Raw genomic sequence first — 12,502 nt, forward strand, 5'->3', positions numbered from 1 at the left:
CTTCTTCTTCTTCTTCTTCTTCTTCTTCTTCTTCTTCTTCTTCTTCTTCTTCTTCTTCTTCTTCTTCTTCTTCTTCTTCTTCTTCTTCTTCTTCTTCACCATGCCTCTCTTCCCCCTTGTAAAAATAATCTATTAAGCTCAATTAGTGCTGTCCATACATGAGTGTATATGGGGCCATCCACTGGAACATAGTCAACTTTTGATCTACACTTTTTTTTTTTTTTTAAGTTTGACAAGACTTCATAAAGGGATGAGGCAACAGACCCTACCAGAACCTGTATTCTTTGCAGATTTCAAGTTTTCATATAACTTAGCCAGTTGGATAGGTTGTTTTGCCAACACACAATTTAATAGCAGGTTTTTTTCCCCCCAGTAGCCTTCAAGCCGTGAAAAGTTTAATTCATAAGGGCTTTTTTTCTTTTTGCACTAATATTTACTCAGCTTGAAATATTTAGTGTAAACAATGTATCTGCCATGTCCAGGACTGGCATAGGTTGGAAGGAAACACTGCTGGGGGTTGATGAACACGTTACCTGGCAAATGGAGTGGAAATCTTGGAGAATAGTGGGTTGAACTGCCCCTCTGTTCTCTGGGCATTCGCGGATATGTTTTGCACAGGTAGTGAGCATTATTGTGGGGAAGCTCCGGCTATGCTGTCATTGATTTCATCCAAGGGTCCAGAGCTGCATTTTTATTTTTTTTCCCTCCAAGTTGCACTTCCCTTGGTTACTTCCTCTCTGAAGAAATAAAGTTGCCAGTCAGACGAAGCATTAATTTTGCCAGACTTTCTGTCTTTGGTTTGGACTTTGCAATCAGATGTAAATGAGGTTTCTCATCACACCACTTCCTGTTTCTATACCAGCACTGTATACTTAGGAACACGTCACCCATTTCTTCCACTTGGCCTTAGGTAGGTCAGTTCATATCTATTTCATCAGTAATATGTTTTCTGGTTTTGCTCACTCAATCCTCATCTGAATGCCTCTTCACCATCCTTACTACCGAAGTGCATGGGCCCTCGCCAGGTGATTTACTCTCCTGCTTGGGCGTGGTATTTTGTAATATATAGCCAAATCCCAGCACTCATTAGGAGGTTGTATTTATTTCTCAAGTTCTCTTGCTTTGTACTGCTTTCATTTAGCTGCTAAGACCCCCCCCCCCGTCACACTTAGGTTCTAGTGCTGTGAAGAGACACCATGACCAAGGCAACTCTTAGAAAGGCAAACATTTAATTGCGCCTGACTTACAGTTTCAGAGGTTTAGTCCATTATCAACACGGTAGGGAAGTATGGCGGTGTGCAGGCAGACATGAAGTTGGAAAAGCCGAGAGTTCTACGTCTGGATCCACGGCAGAAAGGGACTGTCTTCTGCAGGCAGCCAGGAGCAGGCTTTGATTCCACACTGGGAGGAGATTAGGCTTAGGAGACCTCCAAGCCCATCCCCACAGTGACATACTTTCTCCAACAAGGCTACACATCCTAATAGTGCCGTTCCCTGTGGGCCAAACATATTAAATCACTACAACCCCCAACCCCAGAGTATAATTTTGGAATCTTTCCCTTATAGTATCTCAGAGTTCCACTTATACCATTCTTTTCCCAAAGACATGACTGTAAACTTTCATGGTAATTGGCCTTATGAGTGTATATGATCATTGCTATTTTGAAATTCAACTAAAAAGCAAACTAATATTCTTGAAGCTCTCTCACTGCTCTTGTCGGACATACTCTCCTATCTAAAGTTCACCACTGATTTGCCCAATAGCATCAAGCAGGAAATGACATCCTATTCACCATTTACCTCTTTGCAGCAACCCCCGTGAAAGGGTTGTTCGAATTCCAAAGGGGCGGTGTCCTGCAGGTTGAGAGCTACTCTACGGTAGACCATCAGGTGAGGTACCAAGCCTCTAATGTGAGTTTTTGGAAGTTTGGTGGATATTTGAAATTCAAATTATAACAACAGGCTTCCAATGAGAGACTCATTCGCATCTAATTTGTACCTGAGAGCACCAGTCAGGCTTGTTAGCTTTCGAACGATTCATCCTCGTCATCTGAAAACTCATAACCCATTTTCTTAGATTATGATAAATCACTTTCCAAAATAAGCAAAACACTGTGCTTATATGCTTGGCGATATTCTGTTTTCACAAATAAGACTGTCTTGTTCATGTTGAAGATTTTTCAGAAGTAACATTGATTTTCAAGTCTCATGGGGGGTGCTGTTTTCATACCCAGCATGACTAATGCTAGGCGAGTGCACAGAGTTAGGGTCAAGGTGAGGGCTAACTCTCAGCAGTCATTATCCCTGGGTTGAGTGTAAGCTGCCCATCAGGCACAGCAGCAGACAGCCCACAGTGAAACCAATTTCCTCTGACAATGGCTATTGGCATAGATCTGAGATTCAGGTTCTCCATTAAATATGCTTATAAAGATTGCCTGCAAACAGATGATGAAATCCAAGGCTCCTGTCAATTTCATAATAATTCCCTGTTATGATAGAGGTTTGCTCTAAAACTAATTTTTTTTTTGTATTTTATAATTTACCACACACATCTCTTCTTTTAAGATGGAAACATCTAGGACTTTAAAAATCACTTTTGTGCATATTGGAAGAAGAAGTTAAAGTTGTAATTCTGTTCTCTGTATTTCTTGACCTACCCAGTTTTCATTATGAACTTTCCTGGCTTCCTCAGAAACTATTCTACACTCAGCAGTTTGGATGTATAAATAGCTCCAGACCCTAGTGAGCTTTAAGCTGTTCTACTTGTGCGGTCCACTATGATACTGTGCATTATCTTAGCTTTTGTTGAGCTGTGAGTTGCAGGAAGTTGCACTGAGGAGTCTCTTCGGTTTTGCCATCATTTCTTTCGATGGTGTCTCCACATCCTTCCTGGGTTAAAAGCGTCTGTCCTCTCCTGGGAGCTGGGGATATCCTCTTGTCAGATATGCACCTGTACTCTGTGCTTCAAGCAGAGCCGCCAAATCCATCAACTTGGAAACTTTTGGTTATAGAGTTGCCTTTCCTTACTGATGCCCTTGTCTGTCTGTCCAGGGCCTAGAGATAGTCTGTGATGAGACTAATACTTTTACACAACTGCAGGGACCAGACCTTAGGTGCTTGGGGGTCCGAGTGATATGGAATGAGTGGCTGAAAAATTTGCTACCAGTTCAGGCAAATGTGGCCTCCTCTATTTATCTCTGCGTAGCTGAGGTGATGCTCAACCCACTTGTTTTCTTTCTTTTTTCTTTTTTTATTAGATATTTTCTTTAGTTACATTTCAAATGTTATCCCCTTTCCTAGTTTCCTCTCCGAAAACTCCCTCCCCCCTCCCTCTGCTTCCCAACCCACCCACTCCCATTCCTGTCCCTGGCATTCCCTTATACTGGGGCATAGAACCTTCACAGGACCAAGGTCCTCTTCTCCCATTGATGACCTACTAGGCCATCCTCTGCTACATATGCAGCTAAAGTCATGAGTCCCACCATGTGTTTTCTTTGGTTGGTGGTTTAGTCCCAGGGAGCTCTGGGGGGGTACTGGTTAGTTCATATTGTTGTTCCTCCTATGGGGCCCGTAGTACTATGTCCAATTTTCTGAGGAACTGCCAAACTGATATCCAGAGTAGTTGTACCAGCTTGCAATCCCATCAGCAATGGAGGAGTGTTCCTCTTTCTCCACATCCTTGCCAGCATCTGCTGTCACCTGAGTTTTTGATCCTAGCCATTCTGACTGCTGTGAGGTGGAATCTCAAGGTTGTTTTGATTTACATTTCCCTGATGACTAAGGATGTTGAACATTTTTTTTTTTTTTTAGGTGCTCAGCCATTGAGTATTCATCAGTTGAGAATTCTTTGTTTAGCTCTATATCCCATTTTTTATTTTCTTTTTTATTAGATATTTTCTTTATTTACATTTCAAATGCTATCCTGAAAGTTTCCTATCCGCCCCCCCCCCCCCGCTCCCCTACCCACCCACTCCCACTTCTTGGCCCTGGCATTCCCCTGTACTGGGGCATATAAAGTTTGCAAGAGCAAGGGGCCTCTCTTCCCAATGATGGCTGAGTAGGCCATCTTCTGCTACATATGCAGCTAGAGACTCGAGCTCTGGGGGTACTGGTTAGTTCATATTGTTGTTCCACCTACAGGGTTGCAGACCCCTACAGCTCCTTGGGTACTTTCTCTAGCTCCTCCATTGGGGGCCCTGTGTTCCACCCTATAGATGACTATGAGCATCCACTTCTGTATTTGCCAGGCACTGGCATAGCCTCACATGAGACAGCTATATCAGGGTCCTTTCAGCAAAATCTTGCTGGCATATGCTATACCCCATTTTTTAAATAGGATTATTTGGTTTTCTGGAGTCTAACTTCTTGAGGTCTTTGTATATATTGAATATTAGCCTTCTATCAGATTTAGAATTGGTAAAGATCTTTTCCCAATCTGTTGGTTGTCTTTTTGTCTTATTGACAGTGTCCTTTGCCTTACAGAAGCTTTGCAATTTTATGAGGTCCCATTTGTTAATTCTTGATCTTACAGTACAAACCTTTGGTATTCTGTTCAGGAATTTTTATCCTGTGCCCATATGTTCGAGACTCTTCCCCATTTTCTCCTCTATAAGTTTCAGTGTGTCTGGTTTTATGTGGAGTTCCTTGATTCACTTAGACTTGAGCTTTGTACAAAGAGATAAGAGTGGATCAATTCACATTCTTCTACATGATAACCACCAGTTGAGCCAGCACCATTTGTCGAAAATGCTACCTTTTTTTCCACTGGATGGTTTTAGCTCCTTTGTCAAAGATCAAGTGACCATAGGTGTGTGGGTTCATTTCTGGGTCTACAGTTNTATTCCATTGATCTACCTGTCTTTCACTGTACCAGTACCATGCTGTTTTGTTTTGTTTTGTTTTGTTTTTTATCACAATTGCTCTGTAATACAGTTTGAGGTCAGGGATGGTGATTCCACCAGAAGTTCTTTTATCGTTGAGAATAGTTTTTTTTGCTATCCTAGAATTTTTGTTATTCCAGATGAAATTGCAAATTTCCCTTTCTAACTCTGTGAAGAATTGAGTTGGGATTTTGATGGGGATTACATTGAATCTGTAGATTGCTTTCAGCAAGATAGCCATTTTTACTCTATTAATCCTGCCAATCCATGAGCGCTCAACCCACTTGTAGCCATATCCCTGGGTATACTTAAGGAGCATGCGCAACAGGCTCCATCTGTAATATCATTTAGCATAATTTTTAGCAACCAGAGTAAAGCAGCTAATAGAAAAGGAATGTATCATATTCCTGTGTAACCCTCCCTCTGGAGTCCACAAAATCCATGGACTCTCTTCCAGATTCTTTAAATGAAAGTGTTAACATTTTAGACATGTAGGTTTCCTAATTTAGAACAAGACTTATTGGAGCTGGGAAGGGAGAAATAGCCAACACCTTCCAGTGGATTTCGTTATTTATTTATTTATTTATTTATTTATTTATTTATCTATTTAACCTCATTTTAAAAGCCCTGCCCTCTCCCTTTCCTTTTCCTCCTTCATTATACTGAATCCCTGAGTGGTTCGCGTGTCATCGTTAGGTGATGTCATGTTGATAAACTCTGTATTGGAGTTTCCCATAAGGAGAACCAGAAAGCAACTGAGACAGAAGAAAGGCTCATCTGAAGGCTGTTTGGATGCCTTTTCTGCTGTGTCTGCACTTACATCGCTCTTCAGCCTGCGGAGGGATGAAGTCCCCTCTCAGTCCATCTCACACAGAATGAGCAGCAGAATGTTGGAGATTTCAGTATTCCCCCTTTATACATGTAGGAAGAGCCTGTCACATTTTTACAAAGATTATTTTGTCTAGTAACTGCACATGTGAGTATACCTGAGTGGTTTTCCTCATAGAAAGAGAAACATTAAATTACTCTATAAACTGTGTTTACCTTGTTTGTTAACAACCTGTCTTATAAGTGAATAAGAAATTGCATTATTGTCACAGAATTTGAAAGACAATAGGGAGTCTTCTCTCTTGGACCCTATGAAAATAAATGAGGCTATGCTAATTTATGCTAATTACAACAGCATAAACCAATTCCTGTGCTTCCAATAGAAAAACATTCTAAAATAACCAATCAGAAATTGCTTTCTTTCCTGCCACAAACCACCCCAGTCAGGTGTGGGGGTCCCTGAAATGAGGGTTCTTGAAGCTAGGTGGGTAAGGATTTGGCGGTGACAAACAGAAACAAACACAGGGGCAGTTTGAATCTGAGTGCATTCTGCAGCTCTCAAGCAGGGGATTTTATACATCAAAAAACCAAAATTACATCTCTTAGAAACTATATCCAGTGAAACAATCACAGATACCAACAAAAATCATTTGGCACAGTAAAGCACAAAAATCATCCAAGCATTACAATTCTGAAACTCTGTATTCAGTGAATCACAAACAGAACAGGTAACATCATTATAAATCATCAAAATATAACAGTTCTAAAAGGATGTATTCAGTGGGGGCTGTCATCCAAGGCTAGTGGCATATTTCCAGGAGCAGGTTAATAAATCTTTAACGGTCAGAGCTCTTAACCGCTGAACTAACTTTCCAGCCCCATGGTCAATTGTTATTTAACATCTAGTGCCTGATATTTTTTTTATAATCTTCAATGTATAAATTTAAATTATTTTAATTCTTAATAAATTAGGCTTTCTTTACCATATACCAAAATAAACCTCCGATGACACACATGTAGCCATATGAAATTTTATAGTTGAGAAAGTTCTAATTATAATAGTTTTGTAAATGATTTAGAAAGTAAAGCGTTGGTTTCCCCGGGGATAAGGTCATGTTAGTGGCCCCATCTCTAGGGATGGTTTCTTACCCATTGTTCTCGCTTAAGATCTTGGCCTAGGCTACCAGGAACATGTAAATAAGAAAAGGAATAAGAGAAAACAAAACAGATAGATTGACATGAGAACTATGGCTCAATATTTTTTTCTCTGGCGAAGAGTTCCACAACCGGTTCCAGGAGGCCTCCCCCTTTTGAGGTCGATCGCCTCAGTCTGTGGAACTTGTCACACAGATCCTACTGGAGGTGGTGTGACACTTTCCTATATTTTAAAGCTGTATTGCTGAGTGATGTGAGAGGAGTTCGTGGTTTTACACAATGTGAGGAAATTAAAGAGCTCTGAGTGGTGGTTAAGTCTGCTAAAGTAATTTAAGGAAATCTGTTCCCTAAAATATATCTTTTTATATGATCACTCATTTCTTCAAAAACCAGGCTGTCGATGGGATACTCTTGGCCAGCCTTGGGGTCCAGCCACACTTCTGGAGTCTTGGCTACCCAGGGTCTCTTGCTAGCACTGGCTGTAAATAGCCCATTTCTCATGCTGCCCCATAATGCTAATTAGCATGACTCCATCATTTCCTGTCTTCTGCATCTAGAGATCCCACTGCATCGTGTTTTCTCCTTCTGGAAGGGAACTGTATCCTTCACATCTCTGTATATCTTCACCTCAGTCTCCGCCCCACTGCCAGAGACCCCTCTCTTTCTCCTCTGAGTCATCGTCTTCCAGAGGACCACCCAGGACTTCCACAATCCTCCATCGCCAACGTTTATGTTTTGTCCAGATGCGACTTTTATATTGTTTATTTTCATTGGTCTGCCCACCACCCTGTACCTGGCTCTGTTTTTGGTTATCATATTACTAACGGCTTCTGTTTGTGAAATCGCTTTTCTCTGACTTCTTCCTCCTGGTGCTGGAGAAGACAAGCCATCACCGAAGCCCTCATTTCCTGTGGCGCTTGGTTTTCCTTCATCTTCTCTCCCCAGTTTTCCTTCTCCAGATTGGGAAATGTGAGGCCATTGTTGGTCCCTTCACTCCCTTCCTGTCTGTCTGTCTGTCCTTTTAGTGTCACTCCTGAGATCCCACTGTGCACTCAACTCTCACAACTTACTCTTGCACAATTTTCTTCTGAACCTAACTTAAAAAACAAACAAAAAACCAAAAAACAACCCATTCATCTATTGGACATTTTCTCCTAATATTTTACCTTCTAAAATACTTCCAACCAATTTTAGTTGATTCAGCATCAACCAATTTTAGTTGATTCAGCATCTTCCAAGTGCTATGTCGAGTCTAGAAATAGAAAGATCAGTAACTTTTATCAGTCATTCTGTGTTAAATATATTTTATCTTATATTTTGAGACAGAGATTCATGTATCCTAAGCTGGCTGTAAACTTCCCATGGGAAGTTTATGGGGGTGCACTAATAAACTTGGATTTATTTTGTGCTAGAGAACTAGCCCATGGCTTTGTGCATACATCACCAGATACCCCCAGGGGCTTTGCAAATTCTCCAAAAGGAAACTTTAAATTCTATGTAAAAAGGATGGAGAAAGCTTATAGGCAGTAAGCTTTGAAACCAGCCGGGAAGAAGAGGCTAGGAGAACCTGAAAGGAGGTGACATATTTTAGGGACAAGAGCCTGGGTGAGTGGCTAATGCTCTTCTGGGAGCAGACAGGAAAGCGACAAGTCTTGAATCTTGTCACCTCTCTGTTTTTTTCCATCAGTTCTATCTGCCTAAGATTTTTTTTTCTCCTTCTGTATTTGCCTTCTGTTACTCCCCTGGGACTGCAACTCTCCTCTGAACTCTGAGCCTTTTTTTTTTTTATTTTTATTTTTTTTTATAGCACTTACATGGTGTCCAGTTTATTCTGCCCTGGACAAACTTCACCTTTGTACCAAGCTCTTCTTTAGAATTCTGGAATTCTGTAGCATCTAGTTCTACTGCATCTACTGAGAGGTCAGCACCTGCCCTGAGTGTTGAACGACGTTAGTCAGCAGACGACAGGCAAACTTCACACAAAGTCCAAACAATGTATACTCCCTCCTGGGTAAACTGGCCATCAATTTGCTTCAGAAGCAAATTAGTCAGTGGTTGAGCAGTAATGTAACCGACCCAAGTAGTGATAGAACAGCTTCAACTGGCTCTTTAAGATGCTATTTAGCTACTGGTCTTGGAATGCTGTTAATGATTACTGGGTAGACCCTAAAACTCTGTATAAAGTTGTGTATGTGTTGGCAGCTAAGTTCTGTTGATATTGTATAATTTCTTATTGACAAGAAGTGTGCCTTAACTTGAGAAGTCCATCATAATTGCTACATTTTTTTAATGTAAAAGGCTAGCAGAATTTAAATACAGTGACTTCATGAATTCCAAACAGCCCCTTGAAAGCTGAAAAATGTGTCCGATGTGCATTACGATGTGTTTCTCAGCTTGGCCTTCTTTTTACATTTACAAGAAAAAAAATTGGTTTTGATTAGAAAGAAACAAAAGCCATAAAGACAAACGGGAGAAAGAGGAGAGAGAGAGAGAGAGAGAGAGAGAGAGAGAGAGAGAGAGAGAGAGAGAGAGAAACTGATTCTCTTAGCTGCTTTTAATCAGCTACAACATGAGACATTTTAGACCATCCTGCCTCCTCCCTCTACTCCAGACAACCCACCACGACATATAAATTCTAATGTCAGAAATTCTCTTGAATTGTCTCTTATCTGTTTTTTTTGTTTTTTTGTTTTTGTTTGTTTTGTTGTTTTTTTTCGAGACAGGGTTTCTCTGTGTAGCCCTGACTGTCCTGGAACTCACTTTGTAGATCAGGCTGGCCTCGAACTCAGTAATCCGCCTGCCTCTGCCTCCCGAGTGCTGGGATTAAAGGCGTGCGCCACCACGTCCGGCTCTCTTATCTGTTTTTATGTCATTGCCCAATTCTGTGCTAAATAATACCCTTTTACTAGGGTTACTGCACCATTGACTTCCCTAACGCTTATTTGTGGTGTGTGTTCCCCAAACTACCCTTGATATGCCTATCAAATTTGAGCTTGTGACTTCCCCATTACAAATCATCCTTATTCCTGCCTACCTCCTTAGCCTCATCTCTCGACTCTCCCGATTACACCATTCCAGATTGCTCACAAGCATGCACAGACTTGAAGCATTTGAGTTCCGGCTCTTTTTCACTATCCCGCTGCCTCTGGCCCTCTTGCAGAGTTAGATGCTCCTCATATTTGCAATGTTCAATGCCATCTATTTAGTATATGTATCCTATTGCTTAGTTCTCATGGTAGTTGTTTAGAGTAAGCAGTCTTTGGCTCTACTTTACAGGCAAGAGAAAAATGAAGCCCAAAAAGCTTCAGCAACATTCCAAAGGTCACACAGTAAGAAACGGTAATCTGGGATTGGGACCACATTCTTCACTATTCACGATCCATGCTCACACCTCATCACCTTGCTCAGTTGTATCAGCTCCCACAGCACCATGTTTCCTTCACCATGGTGCGCCATTGCTTGCCTGTTCTCCATTTACACTAATCTCACAGACCCACCTTTAGTCTTTACATTATCATCGATTAGCACGGAGTCTAACTCATGAGAGTAGTTACCAATGGGGAAACCAAACAATATACAAACACAACCCATTTGCAAGGGACTAATACACCTTGGCTCTTTCTTTGTGCGAAGAAGCAGAGGAAGAGGGACTTTCTTAAGCAGAAATGGGACAATGAATGTTGTGTGACCTCCAGAACCATGCTAAGAGGGATTTTAATGTTAATTACTTAAAGGGAATCAGAGCAAACAGAAAGGTACTTTTCTTAGATTGCTTTTGGATGTTTGTATCACTTAACATTTATTGCTTTCTTGAATGAGGACTATGGGTTATTCCTTATAAATAAACATTCCTGTGAACAGAGAAAGCAGAAGAGGATGGAGAGATAAGGTAAAGTACTTACTCCATAGCTCTGAGAACCTCGGTTTCTTTATTTGAGAATATTTTTAATATTCTCAGTGGGCACAAGTGTTGTTGTTGTTGTGATATAATAGGCCGAAGAATATCCCTCAAAGATGGTCTCAGTTCCCAGATTCTTCCAACATTACCTTATTTGGAAAAAAAATCATTTTCCAGATTCAAGATCTTGAGATCAAAGTTTGGGTGTAGTAATTAGCATGGTCATGTATTAAGAAGTAGAGGCAGGAGGATCAGAAGTTTGGGTCATTCTTAGCTACACAAGGAGTTCCAGGCCAGCCTGGGTTACATGCCATCAAGGCTCCCAAAGCCAAAACAAACTAAGCCAAGCCTTGGGATGAGGTTATTTACATAACCACATGAATCCTGAGAAGAGAAAGGTGGACAGACGTGTATCCATGTGCTGTGCACACAGAGGTAACATGAAGACTGAGGCAGAATGGAGTAAGACACAAGTCAGAGTGACAGCTGTCACCAAATATGGAAAATGTGAATAGGTTACCCCTTGCATTAACTATGCCGTTGCCTTGATTTTTACCCCAGTGATTCTGGCTTAGATGGCTGACGTCCAGAGCAAAGGAAGCATATGTTTCTGTCATTTCAAACAGCTAAGTGTGCTTCATCGCATCAGTCACAGGAAACAGGCAGCAAGACGCAATAGTATGGGCGACCATTTGCTTTCTCCTGGAAAGTTCTCAGCTTCTACTTTTCAGTGTATCAAAGAGGAAGACTATCTTCCTCTGGACTGTTGGAATTTGTGAGCCCTCGTGTCTTTCTTCCTCAGACGCCAGCCCCGTCATAGTTCAGGCAGAGCATACTTGAATTTCTTTAGAGTATACACTACACTGCCTTTCACTACCTGGTGATGGAATCTGGGAACACACTTGTATTTGGATAGGATTGGAGGACAAGATCATGTGGTTTAATCAATTTAGCAGAAGTGCAAACTTTTAAGTGGACTAAGCTTTCCTAGCTGTGTGTCAGTCACAGGTGTAGGTGGGAGTCAGCGGTAGCTGAGCGTGCTTGTTACTGCCTGTCCTTGTGATGAGACCCCATGACAAAAGCAACCTCAAGAGGGAAAGGTTTTATTTGGCTACAAGTCCAGGTCACAGTTATTGCAACAAAGTCAGGGCAGGGCTGTGAAGCAGCTAGTCACATTCACAGTCAAAAACAGAGAGAAAATAAACACATGGATGGTTACTTGTGCTCAGCCCCCTCTACATTTGCAGAGTCCTGGATATAAGCCTAGGGAATGGCACTGCCCACAATCAGTGTGGACGTCTACTCCTGCGTTATTAATCTAATTAAGAAAAAAATCCCTCACAGGCATGCCCACAGGCCAACTTATCAAGCTGTTGTTCCCAATTGAGGTTCTTCTCAGGTGATTCTAGATTATGGCAAGTTTACAATCAAAACTAACCATCACACCAATTTCTCTCAAATCTGAAGCTCTGCGACCTCTGTCCTGGGTTGTTTTCAAAGAGGCATTTGTGGGCTAAGCAGAATTAAGAGGCCATCAAAAGTTTTTCAGGATGCTTTGTAGGGTACCCCCAAATCCACCCTAAAACTTTGTGTTGATCGATGTTCTTGTTCCCTTGCATCTGAGCAGTAGCCCACAGGTTCACCATAGCCCCCCCATCCTTCCTTCACTGCTCTCAGCCCTGACTTGGGGTAGCTCTGCTGCTCAGATTCACTTAACCTGGAGTCTTCTCAGGATCACAGC

The 12,502-nt window shown here is 41.5% G+C and overlaps 1 protein-coding gene across 1 annotated transcript in view; it reads left to right on the forward strand.

The window, feature by feature from the left end:
• Niban1 (niban apoptosis regulator 1) overlaps window positions 1-12,502 on the forward strand; it is a 152,270-nt gene that overhangs the window by 24,063 nt on the left and 115,705 nt on the right. The window lies entirely within an intron of this gene.

Source organism: Mus pahari, chromosome 5, assembly GCF_900095145.1.
Source record: "Mus pahari chromosome 5, PAHARI_EIJ_v1.1, whole genome shotgun sequence".
Lineage (NCBI taxonomy): Eukaryota > Metazoa > Chordata > Mammalia > Rodentia > Muridae > Mus > Mus pahari.